This window comes from Saimiri boliviensis, chromosome 11 (assembly GCF_048565385.1).
Source record: "Saimiri boliviensis isolate mSaiBol1 chromosome 11, mSaiBol1.pri, whole genome shotgun sequence".
NCBI lineage: Eukaryota > Metazoa > Chordata > Mammalia > Primates > Cebidae > Saimiri > Saimiri boliviensis.
The window spans coordinates 48,896,286-48,915,885 of record NC_133459.1 but is presented as its reverse complement, the minus strand read 5'-3'; the positions used below and the strand labels follow the sequence as shown (position 1 = coordinate 48,915,885).

The 19,600-nt window shown below is 37.3% G+C and overlaps 1 protein-coding gene and 1 pseudogene across 1 annotated transcript in view; one reads left to right on the top strand and one right to left on the bottom strand.

Moving 5' to 3' along the window:
* FAF1 (Fas associated factor 1) overlaps nt 1-19,600 on the top strand; it is a 534,743-nt gene that overhangs the window by 443,672 nt on the left and 71,471 nt on the right. The gene's annotated exons all lie outside the window — the stretch shown is intronic.
* Nucleotides 78-9,422, bottom strand: LOC120365989 (large ribosomal subunit protein eL15-like; annotated as a pseudogene).

Sequence of the window (19,600 nt, the reverse complement as noted above, 5' to 3'; positions counted from 1 at the left end):
GGCCTTAAAGCCTAGGAGAGGGTGCTATATATGGAGAAAACTGCTTTTGATAGAGGGAAATAGCTAACCTTGGTGGCCTAGTAGGGACGAAACCAGGAAACAGCTTCATCTTCCTTCTCTAATCTCCTGCTAGTGTCTCCAATTAATTTAGCCCAATTAGAAGCTGGAAGGTAGGAGAACCTCCTTGGGCACAAAGCTGTGTAGAACATGGATCCTGAGGGGGTAAATGGCAGATAATCTAGCACAGATTGGTATGATTATCTCCACTTTTCAGAAGAGAAAACTGAGAGGCAAAGTTAAGTAAATTTACCCAAGGTCATATAGCTGACAAGAGCTACAAATAATAATCTCAAGTAGTCATTAGTACTTGGATCAATCAAGAAATTTCTGGATTTAGAAAACAGCCTTAAAATAAAATATGAAACAAATATTAGAATTTGTTAATTTGAGATGCTATGTTCACAGATGTTTATAAGATTATCTGTTTTAAATTTCTTTTTAAAAGATTTCCCTAAAACAAGTAAGAGTTTTATTTATGAACAATGATGAAATGATTCTAAGGATAGTTTGAATAGGCTATCCTTTAGTTATTGCAAATGTGAAACATACACAATTTTAGTATAACCCTGAACTATTATATTTTATTTTATTTACTTATCCGTGTATTACATTAAACTGTGAGTTTTTTAAGAGCAAGAATCATATCACATTCATGTTTGTAACCCTGTCCCCTAACAGTGTGCCTCGGACAAAGTCAGTACTCAGTAAATATTTGTTAAGTGATTGAATAAATGAATATTTGAATTTATATAAAATAAAGTAACTTGGAAAAAACAATATTTGATTACAACATGATATAAAACCTGGCCAGGGCCAGGGGGTAGATCACTTGAGCTCAGGAGTTAAGAGACCAGCCTGGGCAACATGGTGAAACCCCATTTCTACAAAAAATACAAAAATTAGCCAGGGGTGGTGTTGCCTTCCTATAATACCAGCTACTTGGAGAGTTGAGGATACAGTGAGCCATGTTTATGCCATTGCATTCCAGCCTGGAGAACAAAGTGGGACCCTGTAATAAGTGTGGCCCAAACCTGTAATCCCAGCAGTTTGGGAGGCCAAGACAGAAGGATGGCTTGAGGCCAGGAGTTTGAGATAAGCCTGGGCAACATAGCAAGGCCCATCTCTACCAAAAAAAAATTAGAAACAATAGCTGGGCATGATGGTGCATGCCTTTAGTCCTAGCTACTCAGGAGGCTCAGGTGGGAGGATCACTAGAGCCCAGGAGTTTAACATGGCAGTGAGCTATATGCTTGCACCTCTACACTTCAGTCTGAGTGACAGAGTAAGACCCTGTTTTTAAAGGCAAACAAACAAAAAAGATAAATTTTAAAATATTTTTTAAAAATGAAACCCAATATCGACATTAACAAATGTGAAAATTTGGAGTGCTGTAACTAGTTTCGAGTTTTAATGCACATTCGATTTCTTCTATTGCTATAAAAATATTGTTTATACTTTTTTTAATAGTCAGTGTTTCATTTAGTCTAGTAAAAGCAATCAGATATATGGTAGAAAGATGTTTATCTGTTACTCTATAAATTGACAGTGACATTTTGAAATAATGAAGTACTGTACTTAGTTAGGAATTTGTAATAATAGGTGTTTTGCCTTTCAAGATTACATTTATCCTGGAACAGAGGCATTGATTGACAATAATTCACTAAAAACATTCTTCAGCCATTTAAATCTTGAGTCTCATTAGTACTAGATTTACAGATTATGCTGTATAAGAATATGAATACACAATATTTGCATTCATATTCCCAGTTCATTTTTTCATCTTAATTTGTGTTCCCCATAATGCACTGGTAAAGAAATTGACTTTAATTCCTTTAATACTAAGCACAAAATTTAATATGAGGGCTACAGGAAAAATCCAGTACTTCATATAATTGAAATTTTTATTGAAATTTAATTGCGAGAGGTAAAGATTTCTCTTTGTTTTTAGAGTGTCTTTATGAAAGTTGCAGCTCAAGTTATAATAGAGTTCCTAAGAAAAATAAAGGCACCTGTAACTTTAAAAACTTCTTTTGGACTATACATAGACCATAATGATTTGGTATCTGCTGAGTATGTGACAAGAAACATCCCTTGTAATTGTGAATTTGCCTTTTTTTAAAAAAAAATTACAACTAAGACTTAAGTTTGAAATTAAAATTAAATCAGTGAACAGGTTTGGAGGCTGGCTTCCTAGGCCTGAATTTATTTAAACTTAACTTTAAATTATATTCATCACTTTGATGATTCTGTAGCACAAACAGAGATACCTGTTTTTAAAACTTTTGTGAAATAAACCAAAGTCTAAACCATATTTACACACCGAATCACCCTTCAGTGGCCCAGAAAGGACTAACCTCCATAACACTGATTGCTCTGTTTTTAACTAGGTTATATACATTATACAGAGCTCTGTTTTTGACAGAACTGCCTATAGCTTTCTCTCTTAGACATTTTCATTAGTAGTATTAGTTTGGTTTTATAAAGGTTAATTGAGCTTCCACCAAGTACTTATCACTGGACAAATAAATCTTTTCCTTTAATGAGGGGCGATTGGCAAAGAGTGGGTGAGGAGGAAAACAGGTATTACTACATTACAGTAGCCACATTTTAGAATCTATTTTTACCTAAAGGCTGGTTCCAAATGATAGATGCTTTCTAACATGTAAATGGGTTGATTTTTTTATATGCACTGTTTTTTAAGCTACCTAGAAACCTCTGATAATCAAGAGTTTGTGGTACTTAGTTGGTGATCTGTTTATTGTTTCATTTGTTTATTCATTCAACACAAATTTGTTTATAATCTTCTCTCCTGTTTGCAAGGATTACTCGATTCCAGGCTTACCTCTCTGAGTAACTTGTATCTGAACAGTAGCTCAGTAATTGTCACAATCCAGATGTTGGAGATCAGGGCAGATTTCAAGGGCCGTTACATCATTCTCATCTCTGGGAATTCTAAGAATACACTAGTGGAACATGGGCAAAATATGCCAGAGGGGCATATTTTAAAGGGCCCTAATTTAGGATTTAAAAATTGCATTGCCACAGTATAGGGAAAATATGTTTATTACCTCACAGCAGCTTTTTTTGTTGCCAAAGGAAATTTTTGGCTTTGTTGTTTGCTACATGGAATATGTAACTTTTTCCCCCTAAGCTTTGTCTTATTCTCTTTTCAGCAGTACATTCCTTTTCCTTTCCTCTGTTTAAAATCTCACCACTGTCAGACCCATTCTCTTTGCAGAGCTAACAATGACTAACAGAACTGATTCTGCTTCTGTTGCAGTTTTTTTTTTTTCTTTTTCATGTTTGTGGGTATGCAGTAGGTTTATATATTTATGGGGCAGATGACATGTTTTGATACAGGCATGCAATGTGAAATAAGCACATCATGGAGAATGGGGTATCCATTCCTCAAGTACTTATTCTTTGAGTTACAAACAATCCAATTACATTCTTTAAGTTATTTTAAAATATACAGTTGTCATTGACTGTAGTCATCCTGTTGTGCTATCAAATAGTAGGCCTTATTCATTATTTCTAATTTTTTTGTACCAATTAAGCATTCCCACCTCCCCCCATCCTCCACCCCCAACCACCCTTCCCAGCCTCTGGTAACCATCCTTTTACTCTCTATGACCATGAGTTACTGCTATTTTCTTTAAAGCAGGAATAAGTCCTCACAAGGCACAGAAAACAATCTCTTTGTACAAAAACCAAAGCAAAACTACTAAACAGACTTTTAAAAGGACATTTTACTCTTATTCTTTAAAAAATACGCACACTCATATACACACACACATACACACACCACTTCTTAAAGCTAGCAGAACTAATCATTGGTCAGTAGTTAAGAGAGTTTTCCGTGATATAGCTGTATATAAATTTATATGTGAGATTAAAAATCCAAAAATATGATATTTTTAAACATTAGAATTCCACTGAAAATGCTAAAGTCATAGAAGCTCTAATATTTAAAAGTAACTTCAAGGAGAAAGATCTGTGTTAACTGTTAATGATTAGATTACAAAGTGGTTAGCCAGGCACACCATAGGTGCCTTTCTGTAGGCAGCTACATTCTGCTTAGAAAAACACTTATTTATCCAGTGATTTTTCTCCTTTCTTAGGCCCAAATCACAGGAAATTAATTTCTCTCATTTTGATTTATGTATTCATTTCATAAATATTTATTGAGCTTTTACTGTATAGCAGATACTCTAGGACCTAAGGACACAGCTGTGAGCAAGATAAACAAGGTCCTTAGGCTTACAACCCAGAAATTCCAATAAAGTCTATCAACTAATCAGGTGGCTGAAGCTCAGGGAGCACCAGGGTGAGACAGACATGTTCTCAAGCTACAAGGCAGGTAGAACAGATAAGAATGTAGATAGTAACAGCCACTCTTCAAGTTCCTGCTACATGCTAGGTTCTGGGTTTTGGGGCAGTGTTTCTCAATGAGTTTCCTGAACTACTGAAGTACCTCACTACATACTAAGATTCCCAAGCAGATAGGTATGAGTAAGCAACAGGTTTGTTTTGTTCACATTTATTTCACACTTGGAAATGTAAGATAAATTATATTCCTCCAAATCCCATTTAATGTATCGTATCTGTTATAATTTATTATACTGTTAATGGATAACAGGGATTGATTGCATTGGTTGTTTTGTCTTGGCAAACATTCATTTAACAGAAGCATTTGACTCTGACATCTGAATTTCCATGTCATTCGTATGTTATGATTAAATTTATATTCATTCTTCCTTGCTTAAGTTAATTACATCCTTAGCTTCCCAAAATGGATCATGGCTCAACAGTAGTTCATTGAAGCATAAAAGTAATGATGAATATAGTATAATAAATACTGCAGACCAGGACAACATAGTTCAAACTACAGTTGACCCTTAAACAGTGTGGAGGTTAGGTTGTCGACTCTTGGCACAGTCAAATGCAAGTATAACTTTTGACTCCCCCAAAACTTAACTACTAATAGCCTACTGATGACCAGAAGTTTTACCAATAACATTAATCTATTAACACATATTTTGTATGCTATATGTATTATATAGAGATTAATAAGGTGAACTAGAGAAATAGAATGTTGTTAAGAAAATCCTAAGCAAGAAGAAATGTATTTACTGTTCATTAAGTAGAAGTAGATTATCATAAAGGTGTTTGTTCTTATCACTTTCACATAGAGCAGGTGAGGAGAAGAGGCAGAAGAAAGGTTGGTCTTGCCATCTTAGAAGTAGCAGAGGCAAAAGAGGTGGAGGAGGTGGCAGAGGAGGCAGAAGAGGCAGGCACACTCAGCATAACTTTTATTGAAAAAACCCTCCATATAAGTGGACTCACACAGTTCAGACCTGTGTTGTTTAAGGGTCAACAGTAGTTCAACATTAGTATAGACATAATGCAAAGAATTCCAGTAGTAGTATAGATTATTTTTACACTAGTTTCCATCAAAGAAAATTTGATTTAGAAGTGAATAGGCCAGGTGCAGTGGCTCATGCCTGTAATCCCAGCACTTTGGGAGGCTGAGGTGGGCAGATCATGAGGTAAGGAGATTGAGACCATCCAGGCCAACATGATGAACCCCTGTCTCCAGTAAAAATACAAAAATTAGCTGGGCATGGTGGTGCGCACCTGTAGTCCCAGCTACTCAGGAGGCTGAGGCAGAATTGCTTGAACCCGAGAGGCGGAGGTTGCAGTGAGTCGAGATCATGCCACTGCACCACACCAGCCTGGTGACAGAGTGAGACTCTGTCTCAAAAAAAAAAAAAAAAAAGTGAATATATAAAAATTGATCATATAAGAGAAGGGATCCATTTACCTCTAGTATCAGTGTTTCTCTCTTAGAACATTTTTTGATAAAAGCATAAGGCCTTCAAAGTTTTTGCTTCATTATTAAGTAAAGCCTAATGATCTGCCTCTCTGTTAAATCAATACAATTTTTTTCAGAGCAGAAGAAAAGTAATACCACTAAAGTAAAAAAGTGCACTTGAAGTAAAAATATATTCAAATCCTACTATTACCAAGAAACTTGTAAAGCCCCTGCAAAATTAGCAATAAGAAGTTAATGCTTAGGCTGGGCACCATGGTTCATGCCTATAATCCCAGCACTTTGGGAGGCTGAGGCGGGTGGATCACAAGGTCAAGAGATGGAGACCATCCTGGTCAACATGGTGAAACCCCATCTCTACTAAAAATACAAAAATTAGCTGGGCATGGTGGCATGCACCTGTAGTCCCAGCTACTTGGGAGGCTGAGGCAGGAGAATTGATTGAACCCAGGAGGCGGAGGTTGCGGTGAGCTGAGATAGTGCCACTGCACTCCAGCCTGGGTAACAACAGCAAAACTCCATCTTAAAAAAAGAAGTTAATGCTTAAAAGAGACAGCAGGCTAGGTGCAGTGGCTTACGCCTATAATCCCAGCACTTTGGGATGCTGAGGTGGGAGGATCATTTGAACCCAGGAGTTTGAGACCACCAGCCTGGGCAACATATGGACACCCCATCTCTACAAAAAATAAGGGGAAAAAAATTAGCCAAGCGGCCGGGTGCAGTGACTAATGCCTGTAAATCCAAGCACTTTGGGAGGCCAAGGCAGGTGGATCACAAGGTCAAGAGTTTGAGACCAGCCTGGCCAATATAGCGAAACTCCACCCATCTCTACTAAAAATACAAAAATTAGCCAGGCATGGTGGCAGGCGCCTGTAGTACCGGCTACTCGGGAGGCTGAGGTAGGAGAATCACTGGAACCTGGGAGGCAGAGGTTGTAGTGAGCCAAGATCATGCCACTGCATTCCAGCCTGGGTGACAGAGCAAGACTCCATCTTAAAAAAAAAAAAAAAAAAAAAAAAAAAAAAAAAAAAATTATCTAAGCATGGTGGTGCATGCCTGTAGTCCCAGCTACTTGGGAGGCTGAGGTGGGAGAATTGCTTGAGCCCAGGAGATCAAGACTGCAGTAAGCTGTGATCTTGCCACTGCACTCCAGCCTAGGGAAGAGTAAGACAGCAGAATAAGTTCTTTGGTTAAATACTTCATCAAGTGACACTGTTAGATGGCATACGCAGTGGTAGTGGGATGGTCGATGGAAAACTGATAACTATATTATGGACGCTACTAGAGAGGAAGAGGTTGCTTTACAGTTGGATGAAACTACTAATGTGTGCAAAGTAAGAATCAGTTCTTGTCATATGTGCTGTATGTATGCTGAAGAAGTGGGAGTAGTCATCATTATTTATCAATGACAAATACATATTACAAGAGAAGTTTTTCACTTAGTGATTATTTTTGCAAGTGCTGAGTTAGATTTTAAAAGATGAGGCAGAATCAGTACTGTTGACTAACTATACTTCAAAAGGACACCACCAGGAAAGTGAAAGTACAACCCACAGACAATTACTGTAAATCATTTATTTAATAAGGGACTTATATCTGGAATATATAAAGAACTCTTAAAACTCAGTAACAAAAAAATATAAATTATCTCAGCAACAACTGGCAAAGGATTTGAAAAGACGTTTCTCCAAGCATGATATGCAGATGGCCAATAGCACATGAAAAGAAGCTCAACATTATTGTTCACCAGACAAATGCAAATCAAAGCCATAATGAAGTACCACTTTATACTTGCTACAATGTGTAGAATCAAATAAGTCATCAGGAGTCTGGCACAGTGTCTCACTTCTGTAATCACAGCACTTTGGTAGGCCGAGGTGGGCAGATCACTTGAGGCTGGGAATTCTAGACCAGCTTGGCCAAAATGGCGAAACCCTGTCTCTCCTTAAAATACAAAAAACTTTGCTGAGATGGTGGCATGCACATGTAGTCCCAGCTACTTGGGAGGCTGAGGCAGGCTTAACCCTGAGAGGCAGAGGTTGCAGGAAGTCAAGATCATACCACTACACTCCAATTGGGGAACGGAGCAAGATTCTGTCTCACAAAAAAATGTCATCAGTTAGCAACGAATGTTGGCAAGGATGTGGAGAAATCTGAAACCTCACTGGCTGCCAGTGGGAATGTAAAATGATGCAACAGCTTTGGAAAACTGTCTGGCAGTTCTTCAGTTGATTAAATGTAGTTACCATGTAATCCAGCAATTCCACTCCTAGTTAAATGCTCAAGAGAAATGAAAACCTGTGTTCAAGTAAAAATTTGTACGTGACTGTTTATAGTATCATTACCATAATAGCCAAAAGGTGGAGGCTGGGCGCAGTGGCTCATGCCTGTAATCCCAGCCCTTTGGGAGGTGGAAGCAGGAAGATTGCTTGCAGTCAGGAGTTTAAGACCAGCTTGGGCCATACAGAAAAACTCCCATTTCTGAAAAAAAAAAAAAATTTTAATTATTTAAAACAATAAATAGTCTTCTCATTATTATTTTGACTGTCCTAAATCGTTTATCACATCTGAATTTTACAAACATTACTTATATTACCAGTAACAGTGGAGCTAGAGAGTATTGCGCCTTCTCCAAGCTACCAAGAACCACCAGTAGTGTGGTGGAATTTATGGCCCTTTCCAAGGCCATCACTCTTTCAGGCTGCAGATGTCAGTCAGCCCATACATCTCCCTGTGCTTGTGGACTAATTTGCTGGTCCATTTGTTATCAGGATTTCTTCTGATAGCTTTATGGAATGGATCAATGAGAATAACCTCAAAAATTTGTATGTGGAATCTTCACCAACCCAGTAAGAATACAGAACTCTTGGCTGGGCGCGGTGGCTCAAGCCTGTAATCCCAGCACTTTGGGAGGCTGAGGCGGGTGGATCACGAGGTCGAGAGATCGAGACCATCCTGGTCAACATGGTGAAACCCTGTCTCTACTAAAAATACAAAAAATTAGCTGGGCATGGTGGCACGTGCCTGTAATCCCAGCTACTCAGGAGGCTGAGGCAAGAGAATTGCTTGAACTCAGGAGACGGAGGTTGCGGTGAGCTGAGATCGTGCCATTGCACTCCAGCCTGGGTAACAAGAGCGAAACTCCGTCTCAAAAAAAAAAAAAAAAAAAAAAAAAAGAATACAGGACTCTTAGAGCCCCGCAGTGTCATCCAGCATGCTCCTCTGCAATGGACCGAAGGCTTCCAGCAAACTTTAGCTGGTTAACACCATGATGGACAGGCTTGCCGTAAGTTGCACTCTTAGGAACTGGGCGTTTTTGGCCACCAATGTGAACACTAATCCTATATATAACATAACCTTGCTTGGCCTTATAGCCCACGCAGCACACTTTATCTGGCCAGGTGGGGCAGGGAGCCCTGTGGAGAGCAGAGAGCTGGTGGTACTGCCAGCAGTGGACCCTCAGAAGAAAGCACATGACATCAGACTGCTTCTTTCTCCATAGTTCCTGGATGTACTTGTATGCACCCATCTTGGCTTACCTAATGGCTGCTGCCGGATGGAAAGGAAAGTGCTGTGCTATTATTATTGTTGTTGTTGTTGTTGTTTTAATAGAGATTGGATCTCACTATGTTGTACAAGCTGGTCTTGAGCTCCTGGGCTCAGGAGATCCTCCCACCTCAGCCTTCCAAAGTGCTGAGATTATAGGTGTGAGCCACCATGCCCAGCCTAGAAATAATAAATAATTTAAAAATTGTTTTGGCCAGGCACAGTGGCTCATGCCACCATGAGCTGGCCAAGACAGGCAAATTGCTTGAGCAAGAGCTCAAGACCAGCCTGGGCAAGATGGCGAAACCCTATCTCCACAAAAAATGGGATATGAAAGCTAACCTTCAGTTCAAAACAGGAATCATTAAACTGGATGTAAACAACCTTTGTGAAATATCTCAAATAATATCAGTTACCTTCTACTGTTTAAAAACTATCATTAGTATTATTTAAATATTATGTTTTATTTTTATTATCTGAAAGTTGTGATCTTAAAAATTTTTCTCAAATTTGTGGTTTGCATCTGGGTATCATGTACTCAGTATTAAAGGAATTAAAGTCAGCTTCTTTACCAATGAATTGTAAAGAACACAAGTTAAGATCAAAGAGTAGACTGGAAATACACATGCAGATATTTTGCATTCACATTATTATGCAACATAATCTTAACTCTGATACTAAAAAGACTCAACTGATGCAGAAGAAAACATTGGCCAAAATCCAACATCTTTTCATGATAAACACCCTTTCACAATGAACTAGGAACAAAGGGAACCTCCTCAGCATAATAAAGCCCGTTTATTAAAAACCCACAGCCAACAGTGTACTCAATGGTGAACCACTCAAAGCTTTTCTTCTAAGATCAGGAAAAAAGCAAAGATTCCAACTTCCACTACTGCCTTTTGACATAGTATTGTAACTTCTAGCCAGGGTAGGAAAAAGAAATAAAAGACATCCACATTTGAAAGGAAGAAGTAAAATGATCTCTGTTCGCAGATGATATGATCTTATATGTAAAAAACCCTAGAGATTCCACACCAGAAAAACTGAGCTTACAACAAAGTCAGCAAATTTGCAGGATATGAATTTAACACATACAAATCTGTTATGTCTCTGTACATTAGCATTAAAGAATCTGAAAGACATAAACAAATGGAAAAAATTTCTCGCTCAAAGGTAGGAAGAATCAGTATCGTTAAAATGGCCATGCTGCCCAAAGCAGTTTATAGATTCAGTGCTATTCCTATTAAGCCACCTTTGACATTCTTCACAGAACTAGAAAAAAAACTTCAAAAATTCATATGGGGGCCAAGCATAGTGGCTCATGCCTGTAATTCCAGCATTTTGGGAGGCTGAGGTGGGCAGATCACCTGAGGCCAGGAGTTTGAGACCAGCCTGACCAACATGGTGAAACCCTACTTCTATTAAAAGTACAAAAATTAGCTGGGCATGGTAGCAGGCACCTGTAATCCTAGCTACTTGGGAGGCTGAGATAGAAGAATCACTTGAACCCAAGAAGTGGAGGTTATATACAGTGAGCCAAGATCTCACCACTGCACTCCAGCCAGGGCAACAAAGCAAGACTCCATCTCAAAAAAAAAAAAAAACACACACACACACACACACACATGCAAAAACCAAAAAAAGAGCCTGAATAGTTATCAACTTCAGACTATACCACAGGGCTGCAATACCCAAAACAACATGGTACTGGTACAAAAACAGACACATAACCAATGGAACAGAGTAGAAAACTCAGAAAGAAGACCACACACCTACAACTATTGATGTTTGACAAAGCTGACAAAAACAAGCAATGGGTTAAGGACTCTCTATTTAATAAATGGTGCTGGGATAACTGGCTCGCCATATGCAGAAAATTGAAACTGGACCCTTTCTTTATGCCATATGCAGAAAATAACTCAGGATAGATTAAAGTCTTAAATGGGAAACCCAAAATTATTAAAAACCCTGGAAGACAACCTAGGCAGTACCATTAAGGTCATAGGCATGGGCAAAAATTTCATGACAGAAATGCCAAAAGCAATCAGAACAAAAGCAAAAATTGACAAATGGGATCTAATTAAACTAAATACCTTCTGTACAGCAAAAGACACTATCAACAAACAGACAACCTGCAGAATGGGAGAAAATTTTTGCAAACTATGCATCTGACAAAGGTCTAATATCCAGCATTTGTAAAGAACTTAAACAAATTTACAAATAACGAACAACCCCATTAAAAAGTGGAAAAGGGCATGAACAGACGCTTTTCAAAAGAAGACGTACATACAGCCAGCAATCATGTGAATTAAAAATCTCAGCATCACTGATCATTAGAGACATGCAAATTAAAACCACAATGAGATACTTTCTCACACCAGTCAGAATGGCGACTATTAAAATTTTTTTTTAAGTCAAAAAAATAATAGATGCTGGCAGGGTTGCAGAGAAAAAGGAACCCTTATACATTGTTAGTGGGAGGGTAATTTAGTTCAACCATTGTGGAAGACATGTGGTGATTTTCTCAAAGACCTACAGGCAGAAATACCATTCGACCCAGCAATCCCATTACTGGGTGTTTACCCAAAGGAATATAAATCATTCTGTTATAAAGGCACATGTACAATTATGTTCATTGCAACACTATTCACAATAGCAAAGACATGGAATCAACCTAAATCCCCATCAATGGGAGACTTGATAAAGAAAATGTGCTGCATATGTACTATGGAATACTATGCATCCATAAAAAAAATGAGATAAACCACAGAATGGGAGAAAATATTTGCAAATCATATATCTGGTAAGGGTTCAATATCCAGAATGTATTAAATATATTAGGCAACTCCTACAACTCAACAACAGGAAGTTAAACAAAAAATGGGCAAAGAACTTGAATAGACATTTATTCAAAGATATACAAATGACCAGCAAGTGCATGGAAAGATGCTCAGTGTCAGATGTCCTTGGGGAAATACAAATCTAAGCCACAAATGAGATGCCACTTCATACCTAGAAGGATGGCTATAATTTTCAAAGTGGAACATAAGAGTTTATGAGGATATAAACACAAATTTATAAGCATTGTACATTGCTGATTAGGATGTAAAATGGCAGCTGCTGTGGAAAACATATTATTGATTACTCAAAAAGTTAAACCTAGAGTAACCATATGACCCAGGAATTCCACTCCTGGCCATATACCCAAAATAATTGAAAACAGGGACTCAAATAGATATTTGTGCCTGCAAGTTCATTGCATTATTATTCACAATAGCCAAAAAGTGGAAATAATCCAAAGATCTATTAACAGATTAATGGATAAACAAAATGTGGTATATCTATACACTGGAATATTATTTAGCCATAATAAAGGATTGATAAATGCTACAACATAGATGAACCTTGAAAATATGCAAAGTAAAAGAAGCCAGACATAAAAGGAAAATGTATGATTCATCAATAGGCAAATTTTTGAAAACAATTGAATAAGCAAGTTTATAGGGACAAAAAGTAAATTTGAATTTGCCAGGAACTAAAGATGTGGGTAAATTGGGTACGGAGTTCCTTTTTGGGTGATGAAAAAGTTAGGAAATAGATGGTGGTGACAGTTTCACAACGTTATGAGTATACTTAATGCCACTAAATTGTGTACTTAAAATAGTATATTGTATTATGATATTTTACAATAATAAAAAAGAAAGAACACTAATAGTATATACAGTGTTCAATCCTTTTGATTACAGAGAAGTGACAGGTTACTGTGGGCTGGAAATTGGAAAAGTTGTTGATTCTTGGGCCCAGTACTTACTGGGTACTACTGGGAACTGACATAGTGTGAAAAGGATTCAAGCTCTGCCTTCATGAACTTCAATCCTGAGCAGTTTGTTAGAATTCCAAACTTTTATTTCATAGGGAAGTAAGGAGTCAGGTGAAGTATCTTAAAGAAAGGACTGAGCTTGTGTTGCATATCACTAGGGCCAAGCACTTTGTTAGATACTTCCTTTAAATCATCTCTTCTAGTTTTTATGATAATCTTAATGATAGTTATTGTCCCCGTTTATTAAGGAGAGAGGAAACTGAGGCTTACAGAGGTTAAGCAATTTGCCCAAGGTAATACAACTGTGTAAAGGCCAGAATACACGCTTGTGTGCTTTTGATACATCATGATCCCTTGTAAAGCTGAGGTACAATTATATTAAAGATTTATGGGATAAACTGAATCAGTCCTCTTACCAAGATTAGGTAGGATTTGAGTGGGCTGACCTGAAGAGCAGATCAGACATTCCCAGGTTTGCAAATATATTCACTAGATTAGAATAAGAAAGTTTCACATAACTGTCTACTTCTACTTTTGTGCGTGGACTAATGCTCACTATTAAAAAGATATATCCACGTCCTTTGTTTACATTTGTTGTTCTTAAAGTGCCTGCTGATAGATCAGTTTATCCATGTCTGACACCTCACAGTAGAAGTTAATTGTCGTATATGAAACTAATGTAAAGAGATTTGTGACTCAACATTGGCATTATAATTCAGCACACCTGTTCAGAGCCAGCCCCCCACATTTTTCCCTTTTGCCTGAGGTGAAGACTTCTTCATGGATTACAGTAACACTTTTTGACAAGCTTAGACTGGGTGGAGCTGCCATGTAATGACAGAACACAATTGATGATATCTCAGTAATGCATTCTTTTTTGATTTGGGCTGTCACCATTTATTACTGTAAAAGCATTCATCGTTAAATAGCTGGTCCAACCTGTCCACTTTTTGTTTTCAGTAATGGTAATGCCTAAGAATGTATATTTAATTTTCTAGTTATGAAATATTAGGTGGCTTCAGGGGTAATATATCTAGCTGTATTTTCTTTTATGTATCATTTAAAAAGTAGCCGTCTTAGTATTTTCCAAATAAAAATTAAAACCTACTTCTAAAGCCTTCTCAAAAGGCTATGTCATAAACCTGACAGGCACCTAGAAACATTTTTCTTCTTATGCAGATTCTTTTAAAAAGAATCAGGAGAAACTGCTCTTGTCTTAAATATAGCACTAACTTAAATTCCTATCTTTGGAGACAGTCATATCCCTCATGAATTTTTATTTCCACAGGACCTTATATGGCCATGTTTGTGAGAATTTGGGAGCTGAAAGTGCACTTTCATGTGCATGGTACCTTTACATTGTTTACTACCAAACAAATGTGCTAACAAATGGAGGCACTACTACTGGTTGTTTCTGGGGACATTAGAAAAATATTGTGAGTTCTCACCACAAAAAGCAATAAGTATGTGAGGTTATACATACGTTATTTAACTCGATTTAGCTATTCTATAACATATATAGTTCAGAACATCAGATTCTACATTATATATTCAATTTTTGTCTATTAAATGGATTAATATATAAAAAACAGTATGAGTGCCAGTCTTGTTCTTTAAGGAATTTACTGTCTAAAGTTGGAGAGCCAAAGCATATCCCTACAAAAAGTATCCCTAGCAAAAGTTTGTTATATGACCTAGAATAATTCAGAAGGAACAATCTTTTTTTTTTTTTGAGATGGACTTTCGCTCTTGTTACCCAGGCTGGAGTGCAATGGCGCGATCTCGGCTCACCGCAACCTCCGCCTCCTGGGTTCAAGCAATTCTCCTGCCTCCGCCTCCCTAGTAGCTGGGACTACAGGCATGCGCCACCATGCCTAGCTAATTTTTGTATTTTTAGTAGAGACGGGGTTTCACCATGTTGACCAGGATGGTCTCGATCTCTTGACCTCGTGATCCACCCACCTCAGCCTCCCAAAGTGCTGGGATTACAGGCGTGAGCCACCGCGCCCGGCCCAGAAGGAACACTCTTAATAGGAAAGACTTTTTAAAAGAGGTAAGGGTTTTGTTTTGTTTTGTTTGAGACAGGATCTCACTCTGTTGCCCAGACCGGAGTGCATTGGAACAGTCAGGGCTCACTGCAGCCTCAACCTCCCAAACTCAAGCAATCCTCCTGCCTCCCTCCAAGTTGCTAGAACTGCAGGTATGCACCACCACGCCCGGCTAATTTTTTGTATTTTTAGTAGAGATAGGATTTTGCCGTGTTGCCCAAGCTAGTTCTGAACACCTGGACTCCAGTGGTCTGTCTGCCTCAGCCTCCCAAAGTTCTGGGATTACAGGAGTGAGCCACTGTGCACGGCCTAAGAGATAAGATTTGATTTGGTTCTGGAAAGCACAGTGCAGTTCGCATGTACAGAGGTAAGAGGAGAGATCATTGCAAGGTTAGGAAAACATGAGCAAAGGAATAGTGTAAAGAAGTTGAAATCATGTTGGTACAGTTTGCAGAAAGTAGATAACTTGTATAGAAAAATAGCACAAAGAGAGATATTCAGTTGCCTTCCGTTCGTATTTTTGACAAGTCACTTTTACCTCACCAAACTACTTTACCCTGGTTTTCATGCCTCTCATGGGGGTTTCTGAGAATTATCTGGCATGTTTCTTCCAGTTACAGATTTGCCTTGACCCTGGTTCTTTCCAATTACCTATCATCCCAGGAAACAGGTACTTGCAATATGGTATGAAAAGCAGCAATGGCAATAAGTACAATATAGAAATGACACAAAGAAGACTTCTTGAGGAGTGAACATTTGAGTCTTAAAGGATAATATGTAGACATTTAGTAGGTAAACTACCATTTTGGGGTGATGAAAAAGGAAATAGATCATGGTGACAGTTTCACAACATTATGAGTTAATTTGTTTTGACCACTAAATCTACACATTTTTAAGGGACTTGCTGCATATCCACATTGTGCTTAACACCAGGAGATATAAGGATGATACATTCCTTTGCATGTTCAGTGACATGTAAACAAAGAATTGCATGTATTATGACATAAATTACATGATGGAGGTACATGTACGGTGTTAGATCTGCCTAGCAGAGTTAGGGCTCACCAGGGAAATTTTTTTAAAGCTGAGACAAAAAATTTGCAACACTGTGGCAGATAGACTTGTGAGGAAGTATCTTCTAGAAGAAAGAAGGGTACTTTTTAAATTGATGGCTAGATTGGAAGAATACACTATTAGCCAGTAACATACATCATAATTAAATGAGGGCTACTTGGTTAGTTAAGCAGAAAGATTCTAATTTCAGATTAGATATTTCACTTTAACAATAGCCATATATACTTCTCATTTCCTATTATACTCATCTTTGCAGAGTATTTTTAGCATAAACCATACCAAAATTTGTCAGAGTTTTTTTGTTTTATGCGTTGACGTATGTAGCAAAGCACCCCTATCAAAAATTGTAGCTGACTAGTGAAAATTATTTTAATAGATTTGCTTTTGGAATTCTCAACTGCCCACTGTTGTTTCATTGAAGAAATTTGCTACTTCTATGCTAAAATATACATCACAACTTCGCACACCTTTGGGAACCTCAATTACAGATGCTTATTACCCTTAAGTTAAAAGAGAGAACACTAAGGTACCCGATGGAGAACAACCAAAACTATTATTAATTGCTGATAAGAATACAAAGTGATTCAGCCACTCTGATAAACAGTCTGACAGTTTCTCAGAAAGTTAAATATACATTTAACTTATGACCCAGCAACCTACTTGGTATTACTCTAGAAAAATGAAAACTTCGGTTCACACAAAAACTTGTGCATGGGTGTTTATGGAAACTGTGTTCATGATTGCCAAAAACAACCCAAATGTCTTTTTATCCTTCAGTTGACCTTCAGTGGGCAAATGAGTAAGTATACTGCTCAGAAATAAGGAGCGAACTTTCGATACATACAGCAACTTGAATGTATCACAAAGGCATTATACTTAGTAAAATATATCAGTCTCTAAAAGTTATATACTGTACAGTTCTATGATATTTTTGAAAAGCCAAAACTGTAGGGACAGAGAACTGATCGGCAGTTGCTAGAAAGTTTTCAGGAAAGTGTACAACTACAGAGAGATACCTACCACAAAAGACATTTTTTGTAGGATGAAACTGTTTTGTATCCCGATTGTGGTGGTGGTTACATGAATATGTTAGAATTCATAGAACTGTACCTTAAAAATAATCCATTTTACTGTATGTTCATTTGAAAATAAAATTAAAAACAAGGAAAATTAACAAGTCTATGGAATGGACTTTAAAATGGGTTTTAACGAATTTTATTGTTCTTTCATTTGTTTTAGTAACTTTTTGGATGCCTTTGATAATGGTAACAATTATAGATATAAGACTAGGCCATTTGCAAATTCTACAAGACAAGTTTTATTATACTCATTTTGTAGAAGAGGAAACTGTAACACAGAGCATTAAATAACTTTCCCAAGTCATATACTAATTGGAAAAATATCTTACTTGACAGACTACAATTGGGATTGCACAATCTTTCCCAATATAGACTGCAGCCATTGGTGTTGGAGTTCTCAAAACATAGTACAATAACTACTAGCATCACAATCACCTGGGGAGCTTGTTTAAAATACGTTCCTGGGCCTCTGACCTATTGTCAGTTTCTAATTTCCTCTTAAATAAAATAGGGATAATAATAGTAACATGCACTGATACTAGTATGTAATAAGCACTATGTAAATAAAAATATCTATTATTGTTATTATTTTTAGTCTAGGCTGATCTGGAAGGACCTTTAGAATTTACTTAATCTTACTTATTCTATAGTTTAGGAAACTGAGACCTATTTAAGTTATTTGCCCAAGGTCACTTACAGAGTCAGGCGTTTTGTGTTATTTTTTTCTCCTTTTAGTGTTATTTTCTCTTAATTCAAATTAAATAGTTCTCTTATAATGGGGCATCCAGTAGAAGGGCAGGGATTGGGGAAAAATATCTGCAAATGATTTTGAATTCTAGCGTTTTGTTTTTAAATAGCATTTTTCTTTTAAAAAATTTGTCTGTACACTTTTGTTAGAAAAATACCACCTTAAATTCTCTTTTTCGTAAAGCTCTTACGTGCACATGAATGTATTTGATTATACCATTTTAGCAGTTGTAAAATATTTACCCTGAGGAAAAGATATACAAGAATAATGATATGTAAATACAAAGAATACAACCTCTGGAATCTGTTCACTGCATATATTCCAAGTGTAACTGAGACAAAGAACATATACTTTGTAATCCTGAACTAGTTTATTCATGCATAGCAGTACATAGAGTCAGCTTTGCAACTGATCCAAAGTATTTGTGAAAATCTCTTATCTGAAAAGGGAGTAAACCTTCTTCTATGCAGCTTTTTAATCCAAAGATTAATTTGAATGTATAGCTGTAGGTATCTAATTATTATTAACTAGAAGATTGAACTACAGGATTTCACTTTGAAAGTCAGGACCAGCCGACCATAGAGAACAAACCTACATATGCTTGAGAGCCTTTTTGTGTTTGCTTCTCAGTCTTTTGTCAAGAAAGGAACTGTCTAACATATACCTGCCTACTGATTCGCTCTTTACTTTGGAGGGACTCTGATTACCTATTCACATGCTATCTCTTTAACCACTGAATATAGTTTAGTTGCTAAAATGCATGCCCTGTATGTCGGTCCAAGAAAAATTCATTCAGTGTCTGCCGTGTGACAAGCCCTGGCCAAGGTACACAGGGTAACAAGGTTTCTACCTTTAGGGTACTTGCCACTTATCTCTAAAAATAAAACCTTAGTACCTGAAGCAATTAGAGATCAGATTGGTTCAAAATGGAGGGATATAGTCCACGAACAGGTGGAATGGAAGGAAGTTCAGAAGAATAAGAGATGAGGATAGGCTAGATGAATCTAAAGAGAAATAGGGTTTGAATTAGGCCCTGGGTAAATGGAAGAGTTCATGACTCATGAGAGTTAGCTGTAAGTTAGTGGTTAAGAGTTTGCAGTGCTATATTGCCTGAATTCAAATCCTAGCTCTTCCTCCTAGCAACTGTATAACCTTGAGAAAAATCACTTAATCTTTCTGTGCCTCAGTCACTTCAGTTAGTAGCCACTTGATGGGACTGTTGTGAAGATTAAATCAGTTGATACATGTAAAGTGCTTAGACTGATGCCTGACATCTAGTAAATCATCAGGAAATATTATCTGCAATAATACTACTAATATACACTAAGTTTGGAAGAATGAGTAGAAGAATCATTTGGATTAAGAAAGCATTGCAAAAATTTGGATATG